This window comes from Ambystoma mexicanum, chromosome 14 (genome assembly GCF_040938575.1).
Source record: "Ambystoma mexicanum isolate Mex_15411 chromosome 14, UKY_AmexF1_1, whole genome shotgun sequence".
Taxonomy (NCBI): domain Eukaryota; kingdom Metazoa; phylum Chordata; class Amphibia; order Caudata; family Ambystomatidae; genus Ambystoma; species Ambystoma mexicanum.
This window is the reverse complement of record NC_090940.1, coordinates 139,434,936-139,443,655: the sequence shown is the minus strand read 5'-3', so window position 1 is coordinate 139,443,655 and position 8,720 is coordinate 139,434,936. Positions and strand designations below refer to the sequence as shown.

At 38.5% G+C, this 8,720-nt stretch overlaps 1 long non-coding RNA gene across 1 annotated transcript; it reads right to left on the bottom strand.

Moving 5' to 3' along the window:
- Positions 1 to 223: 223 nt before the first annotated feature.
- LOC138527258 (uncharacterized) lies at positions 224 to 1,632 on the bottom strand. The gene is made up of 3 exons (XR_011283836.1): positions 1,525 to 1,632; positions 1,289 to 1,400; positions 224 to 846 (listed from the first exon to the last, which is right to left on the bottom strand). It is a non-coding gene; the product is annotated as an uncharacterized lncRNA (long non-coding RNA).
- Positions 1,633 to 8,720: the final 7,088 nt, after the last annotated feature.

The following is an 8,720-nucleotide window of genomic DNA, read 5'->3' as shown; positions in this document are numbered from 1 at the left end:
GCCTTCAGGTATTGTACCTGCTTTTAGATAAGCTAACATTAGTTGGCCATGGGATTCGGTCCGAATTAATTTTTTCTTTTTCTGCATCAAAAGGTCAACATCATTTGATTGTGATGCAGGGACTGTCTTGTCAAGGTTTTCACCTAAAAGTAATGGCATACTCATTATCTTCTGGTAATATTCATCTGTGAAAGAAACTAAATTTCCACTGTCCATTTTAGCGGTTATCAGTACACTACTATACGTTTACAATCACAGTAAACCCAACAACCAAGGGTTGTCCAATGGAGGTTTTAAGTAATGGGTAATCCCTCTTTTTTGATAACGGGGGGTCTGATCTGAAGGAAGGGACAATCTTTAGAGAAAACAAGTGAGAATCAGATCGACTACCCCTCTCTTTTAGTCTTGTATGGAACTTAGGAGAGAGTATCAGGAAACCTAACTGTATCAATGATTAGGAAATCGCCAGCGGAGAAAAAATTGCACTGAACAATTCAAATTGTAACAAGGGTTCTGTCTCTTTAATAGTCATAAAACGTTTTTAAAAAACCAACATTTGTGAAATAACACTCAATCATACCACTCATTCTACATACATCTCATCTAACAGGGGAATTCTAAAGTGAATCTAAATCTTTATAGACATAACATTGCTGTTTGAAATGTGCATTTGTGACAGAGGAAAAAACCATTTGTTTTTCCTAGAACAGTCGACATATGTTTCGGCCCGTTGTGATGTACCACTTTTGTCAACGGTGGTCATCCAAATAAATGTAAGGCCATCTTCAGGACGCCAATTGCTTTGTAGTTGATCAATCTTGATCCCCATTTAGTACATACACACATCTGCAAAATAATTTTTCATATATCAATGTAAATATATTCATCTTATATAAGACTTTGCTGTAAAACATTTGTTTTTGTAAAATGAAAACGACAGACCAAGGTGCATATCTCCCTAAAAACTCAATTTAAGAGCGATGGCTAGTTGTATATTGTGCTAAACCTACCTTTACCCCACTAAGACCATCTTAAGCTATTTAGACTATTGAGAAAATATACAGTCAAACGGTGTCTCTAAACTGTACTACTACTTTCGTCTTGGGTTGGTGTCACTTAATGGGACCCTGTGATCTAAATTCTTTTTAGACCATTTGCCAGATTTCGAAATATATTGAATACACTTACAACTACTTTCGTATTGGGTTGATGTCACTTAATGAGACCCTGTGATCTAAATTCTCTTTAAACAATTTGCGAAATTACAAAATATTTTGAATAAACTTACATGTACACGTTCTATGTGACTGGAATTCTTCGTTTGTCTCGCTTGTCTGAGCTTGTTGCATTTGAATCTTCAAGCGCAGGTGTGTTTGGATTGCGCTCTATGATGCTTGTACCTAAAATTAATTAAAGGAACTCTTTAAAGAAAGCGCCTATGGATAATTTAGTATCGCTATTTAAATATATTACAGTTCGTCACTGGCCTCTTTTAATAGAGTGAAAAAAAGGGTAATGACTTACAAATTAGCATCCGCTGTTGATAGTTGTTAATGCCTTAGTGGAAAGTTGCCGGATGTCTTCTAGTAGTTTAAGCTGGACTGAAGGGCTGTGAGTAGATTAGTTACCTGTGGTAAAAAACACCGAAGCTAAGTTAGCCCGAAAGCACTTCAATGTGTGAAAAAACAATTGTACGAATGTTCGTAAAATAGAAGCTCTATTGAGGCTGAGAGGCACGCAAACATTGCAAGTGTCTTTATTATTGTTTTGAAATCCATTGTTGCCACAACCCATCGGTTTTTATGCCGTTGGTATTAAGTGTGCCCTGAAGCTGTTTGCTAGCCAACATATTATTGGATGCATTCTAATGCAAAAAAAGGACTCATTGGTTTCGTTGTTTTAAATCTGTGTAAGCCTATTGGTTAGTTACACTCCTGGAGGTATAAAAGACAGGAAAGGCAGGCAAAAGATATTTTCCTGTTACAATCACTCGGATCGAAAGGCTATTTGCCTTTAGAAATCGAACAGAAAGGGCGCATATTTTACCTCTATTAGCTCTTTAGTCCTCGGCAGGCATTCGCTCGCTGGCTGACTTGTCACGGGCTTCGGTAACAAAGCTTGAAGTGAAATTGAGTCTAATTTATATACGGTCACATGATCTACAGTTGTCGACACGTGATCGCCAGTCTATTGTTGCACGCTTAAAGGATGATGGAACTAGTAGTTTGGAACGCTACCGTGATCACAATATAATTGTTAGGTGTTACTGTTCTATATATTGCAAAGTGGTCTTTACTTGGGTTTGTTTGATCTAAGTGTGTACGTACGACTCGCGCGGTAGTAAAGATACTGTTGAAAGCCTAAATATAGGTAAAACTAGTGATGTATAACATTGTGACCTATATTAGTTCAATTTTTTGGTTCGTATTTACCAAACGAGTTTTTCTAGATTTTATCTGATTTTCATATATCCGCTCAAATGGATTGAATGAACTAATTAAGACTGTTACTTTGTGTAACTTTGGTAAAGCGTCTTGAAAGAACTATTAGTCGATGTAATATTAGGCCCTATAACGGAGCCTAATTTCTAATTTGTGCTTTTTGAATCATGTTTCTATTTGGTATATTTGTTTGACGTAATTAGTGTTCTGTGATAATAGCGCGGGTGTCATGACCCTTGGGTTCGAGGAACCGCGTCTCTGTGTACCTTAAAGAAGTGTGTTCCATTCTATGCCGATATTAAGGCCATGTTTCACAGTATCAAGGTTATATATCCATTTCTGCTCGCATCTGGACAGGTTAAGGTCCATGTTGCCGCCCCTGGGGGATGGTTGGATCACTTGAATTACACACCAAAGTAATTCTGTATATTTGTGTTGTTTGAGGACATAATGTGCCACCAAAGGTTTGTTGTCTAGTTTGTTTCGAATACAGCATTTGTGTTCGCAGATTCTTTGGCGTACCTGTCGTTTGGTTTTGCCTATGTAAACTAAATCACATGGGCATTTAATAGCGTACACTGCCCATTTGGTGAGGCAGTTGGTAAAGGTCTTCAAATGGATGGTGGTATTACATAGTTGAATGCTTTTCATTGTCATGGTCTGTGCACATACAGAGCAATTGCCGCAACGATGATGGCCTATCACCGGTGGTAAGCCCCACAATTGGGTTTGGGTGGTATTTGCCTTTGGGGGTCTCGGATATGTGTGGACTATAAGATCTTTTATATTACGTTGCCTTTTAAATGCAAAACGGGGCATAGAGGGACTAAAATCCTCTGTTTTAATCATGTGCCAGTGTCTTTTAACGATTTTTCTGAGATGGCTGCTAATCGGGCTATATGTGCTGACACATGTGATTTTGTCTTCTTTGTTGCGTTGAATGGGTTCTAGACATGTGGTTCTATTCATGTGTAGTGCTCTTTTGTATGCCTGCTGCACAGTTTTTTTCGGGTAGCCTCTATCTTGTAGCCTTTTCTTTAGTGATTTTCCATGTTGTTTATACATCTCTATTTGTGTACAGTTTCTGCGTATACGCAGAAATTGCCCATATGGCAGGCCTTCTTTCAAACCCAATGGGTGAAAGCTTTGGTAATTCAGCAAAGTGTTTTTATCTGTCGGTTTTCTGTATAGACTGGTTGCTATGTCTCCTGTGTTTGTCTTTTGTATTTGAAGATCTAGGAAAGGAATGGTATATAAATCTGTGTGAATGGTGAACTGTATGTTGGGGTTTTGAGTGTTCAACCATTTATGAAAGAGTGCCAAATTGTCTGGCGTGTCTCTCCATATCATATAGACATCATCTATATATCGTAACCATGTTATGATTGATTTTGAGTAAGGATTTGCTAGATCGAAAATGGAGTGATGTTCCAAGTCGTCCATATATAAATTGGCCAAGTCTGGGGCGAAAGTTGCTCCCATGCTTGTGCCTTTGAGTTGATTGTAATAACGTCCGTTATATAAAAAGAAGTTTTCAGTGAGCGCTAATCTAATGCATTCTAATATGAATGCTGTTGGGACGCTGTCAAGTGTTCTAGTGCGTCTATTTAAATACTTAGCCATCACTCTTAAACAATCGTTTTGTGGGATGCTGGTATATAAGCTAACCACATCTAGAGTAACCAAGATATCTGTTGGATTTACATGGAACATTTCCAAAGTCTTAAGCATGCTGGTGGTGTCTTTCACATATGACTTCATTTGAGACACAAAAGGTCTCAAAAACCAATCTGCATAGATAGAAAGGGGCTCAAGAATGGAATTGATGGCCGCTACGATTGGTCTACCTGGAGGTGTTTTGTCGTTCTTATGAATTTTAGGTAAGATATAAAAAGCCGGGGTGGTAGGGTGTAGATTGACTAGAAAATCTTTCTCTTCCGGATCTATCCATCCCTCTTCCATCGCATGTTTCATTAGACTGGCTATTTCATCTTGCAGCCTTGGTGTAGGGTCTTGTGCCAGTTCCCTGTACGAAGTATTGTCATTCAGATGTTTCATGACTTCTGTTTCATAAGCGTCTTTCCCCCATAGGACTATTCCGCCCCCCTTATCTGCTGGCTTGATTACGAAAGAATCATTTAGCTGTAGAGATTTGAGGGCTTCTCTTTCTGATTTTGTGAGATTATCTCTGGAATTGTTTTTGGTGTTAATAATTGTTTGGATTTCATGGGAAATCCTTTGTTCGAAAGCCACTATAGCTGGACTGACCATTGTGTTGGTTGGAGTGAATTTTGAAGGAGGTTTTAAACCTGTAGTTGTTGGTTCTTTTCTAGTGGACGTGGGATTCCGAAAAAAATACTTAAGGCGTATTTTTCTGTAAAATTGTTGCAGTTCCATTTCCGTCTCAAAGGATTTTGCTCTTGTTGTGGGTACGAAAGACAGCCCTTTGGATAGAACACTGATTTCCATAGCTGAAAGTACATAGGGACTGAGATTGAAAATGGGGACTACCATATCGGTGGAGGCCCCTGCCAGTTCCTGGTGTTCATTCTGGGTGGTCCTTGGTTCTTGTTGCGGCCCCGTTGTCCTCGTCCTCGAAAAAATTGTGGAGAGGGTCCTGCTTGGTCATTGTCTGAACCGCTGCTTGTGGACGCATTGGAGGAGTTGGAGAAATTTACATAAGGTTGCTTCCTGTTTCCTATGTTGTAGCCTCTACCTTGATTGGCTTTCTGTAAATCTTCATAGTAACTTTCTATCAGATATGGATAGGTTTTTGTCTCTTTATATTGTTCCACATCTTTCTTTAATTTCCAGATTTTTTTGTCTAGAGTCAGCTTCTTAAATTTGATGATCTCATCTTCTATTTTTTCCAGAGTTGACTTAACATCTTTGATGATTTTGTCTTGTTTGATTTTGTCTTCTAGTGCTGTTATTTCTATTTTTTGTAGGTTAGCTTCTTCTTCCGCTGTATCTATGATTAGTATCAATAGATCTCTTGAGCATTTGTTGCTTACCCCACTGAACTTGCATTTGAACTTCGAATTGTTTGTAAATACTCTTGGAGTGTTTTTTATTTGCAAGCCTTCAGGTATTGTACCTGCTTTTAGATAAGCTAACATTAGTTGGCCATGGGATTCGGTCCGAATTAATTTTTTCTTTTTCTGCATCAAAAGGTCAACATCATTTGATTGTGATGCAGGGACTGTCTTGTCAAGGTTTTCACCTAAAAGTAATGGCATACTCATTATCTTCTGGTAATATTCATCTGTGAAAGAAACTAAATTTCCACTGTCCATTTTAGCGGTTATCAGTACACTACTATACGTTTACAATCACAGTAAACCCAACAACCAAGGGTTGTCCAATGGAGGTTTTAAGTAATGGGTAATCCCTCTTTTTTGATAACGGGGGGTCTGATCTGAAGGAAGGGACAATCTTTAGAGAAAACAAGTGAGAATCAGATCGACTACCCCTCTCTTTTAGTCTTGTATGGAACTTAGGAGAGAGTATCAGGAAACCTAACTGTATCAATGATTAGGAAACTCTTTCATAAATGGTTGAACACTCAAAACCCCAACATACAGTTCACCATTCACACAGATTTATATACCATTCCTTTCCTAGATCTTCAAATACAAAAGACAAACACAGGAGACATAGCAACCAGTCTATACAGAAAACCGACAGATAAAAACACTTTGCTGAATTACCAAAGCTTTCACCCATTGGGTTTGAAAGAAGGCCTGCCATATGGGCAATTTCTGCGTATACGCAGAAACTGTACACAAATAGAGATGTATAAACAACATGGAAAATCACTAAAGAAAAGGCTACAAGATAGAGGCTACCCGAAAAAAACTGTGCAGCAGGCATACAAAAGAGCACTACACATGAATAGAACCACATGTCTAGAACCCATTCAACGCAACAAAGAAGACAAAATCACATGTGTCAGCACATATAGCCCGATTAGCAGCCATCTCAGAAAAATCGTTAAAAGACACTGGCACATGATTAAAACAGAGGATTTTAGTCCCTCTATGCCCCGTTTTGCATTTAAAAGGCAACGTAATATAAAAGATCTTATAGTCCACACATATCCGAGACCCCCAAAGGCAAATACCACCCAAACCCAATTGTGGGGCTTACCACCGGTGATAGGCCATCATCGTTGCGGCAATTGCTCTGTATGTGCACAGACCATGACAATGAAAAGCATTCAACTATGTAATACCACCATCCATTTGAAGACCTTTACCAACTGCCTCACCAAATGGGCAGTGTACGCTATTAAATGCCCATGTGATTTAGTTTACATAGGCAAAACCAAACGACAGGTACGCCAAAGAATCTGCGAACACAAATGCTGTATTCGAAACAAACTAGACAACAAACCTTTGGTGGCACATTATGTCCTCAAACAACACAAATATACAGAATTACTTTGGTGTGTAATTCAAGTGATCCAACCATCCCCCAGGGGCGGCAACATGGACCTTAACCTGTCCAGATGCGAGCAGAAATGGATATATAACCTTGATACTGTGAAACATGGCCTTAATATCGGCATAGAATGGAACACACTTCTTTAAGGTACACAGAGACGCGGTTCCTCGAACCCAAGGGTCATGACACCCGCGCTATTATCACAGAACACTAATTACGTCAAACAAATATACCAAATAGAAACATGATTCAAAAAGCACAAATTAGAAATTAGGCTCCGTTATAGGGCCTAATATTACATCGACTAATAGTTCTTTCAAGACGCTTTACCAAAGTTACACAAAGTAACAGTCTTAATTAGTTCATTCAATCCATTTGAGCGGATATATGAAAATCAGATAAAATCTAGAAAAACTCGTTTGGTAAATACGAACCAAAAAATTGAACTAATATAGGTCACAATGTTATACATCACTAGTTTTACCTATATTTAGGCTTTCAACAGTATCTTTACTACCGCGCGAGTCGTACGTACACACTTAGATCAAACAAACCCAAGTAAAGACCACTTTGCAATATATAGAACAGTAACACCTAACAATTATATTGTGATCACGGTAGCGTTCCAAACTACTAGTTCCATCATCCTTTAAGCGTGCAACAATAGACTGGCGATCACGTGTCGACAACTGTAGATCATGTGACCGTATATAAATTAGACTCAATTTCACTTCAAGCTTTGTTACCGAAGCCCGTGACAAGTCAGCCAGCGAGCGAATGCCTGCCGAGGACTAAAGAGCTAATAGAGGTAAAATATGCGCCCTTTCTGTTCGATTTCTAAAGGCAAATAGCCTTTCGATCCGAGTGATTGTAACAGGAAAATATCATTTGCCTGCCTTTCCTGTCTTTTATACCTCCAGGAGTGTAACTAACCAATAGGCTTACACAGATTTAAAACAACGAAACCAATGAGTCCTTTTTTCGCATTAGAATGCATCCAATAATATGTTGGCTAGCAAACAGCTTCAGGGCACACTTAATACCAACGGCATAAAAACCGATGGGTTGTGGCAACAATGAATTTCAAAACAATAATAAAGACACTTGCAATGTTTGCGTGCCTCTCAGCCTCAATAGAGCTTCTATTTTACGAACATTCGTACAATTGTTTTTTCACACATTGAAGTGCTTTCGGGCTCACTTAGCTTCGGTGTTTTTTACCACAGGTAACTAATCTACTCACAGCCCTTCAGTCCACCTTAAACTACTAGAAGACATCCGGCAACTTTCCACTAAGGCATTAACAACTATCAACAGCGGATGCTAATTTGTAAGTCATTACCCTTTTTTTCACTCTATTAAAAGAGGCCAGTGACGAACTGTAATATATTTAAATAGCGATACAAAATTATCCATAGGCGCTTTCTCTAAAGAGTTCCTTTAATTAATTTTAGGTACCAGCATCATAGAGCGCAATCCAAACACACCTGCGCTTGAAGATTCAAATACAACAAGCTCAGACAAGCGAGACAAACGAAGAATTCCAGTCACATAGAACGTGTACATGTAAGTTTATTCAAATATTTTGTAATTTCGCAAATTGTTTAAAGAGAATTTAGATCACAGGGTCTCATTAAGTGACATCAACCCAATACGAAAGTAGTTGTAAGTGTATTCAATATATTTCGAAATCTGGCAAATGGTCTAAAAAGAATTTAGATCACAGGGTCCCATTAAGTGACACCAACCCAAGACGAAAGTAGTAGTACAGTTTAGAGACACCGTTTGACTGTATATTTTCTCAATAGTCTAAATAGCTTAAGATGGTCTTAG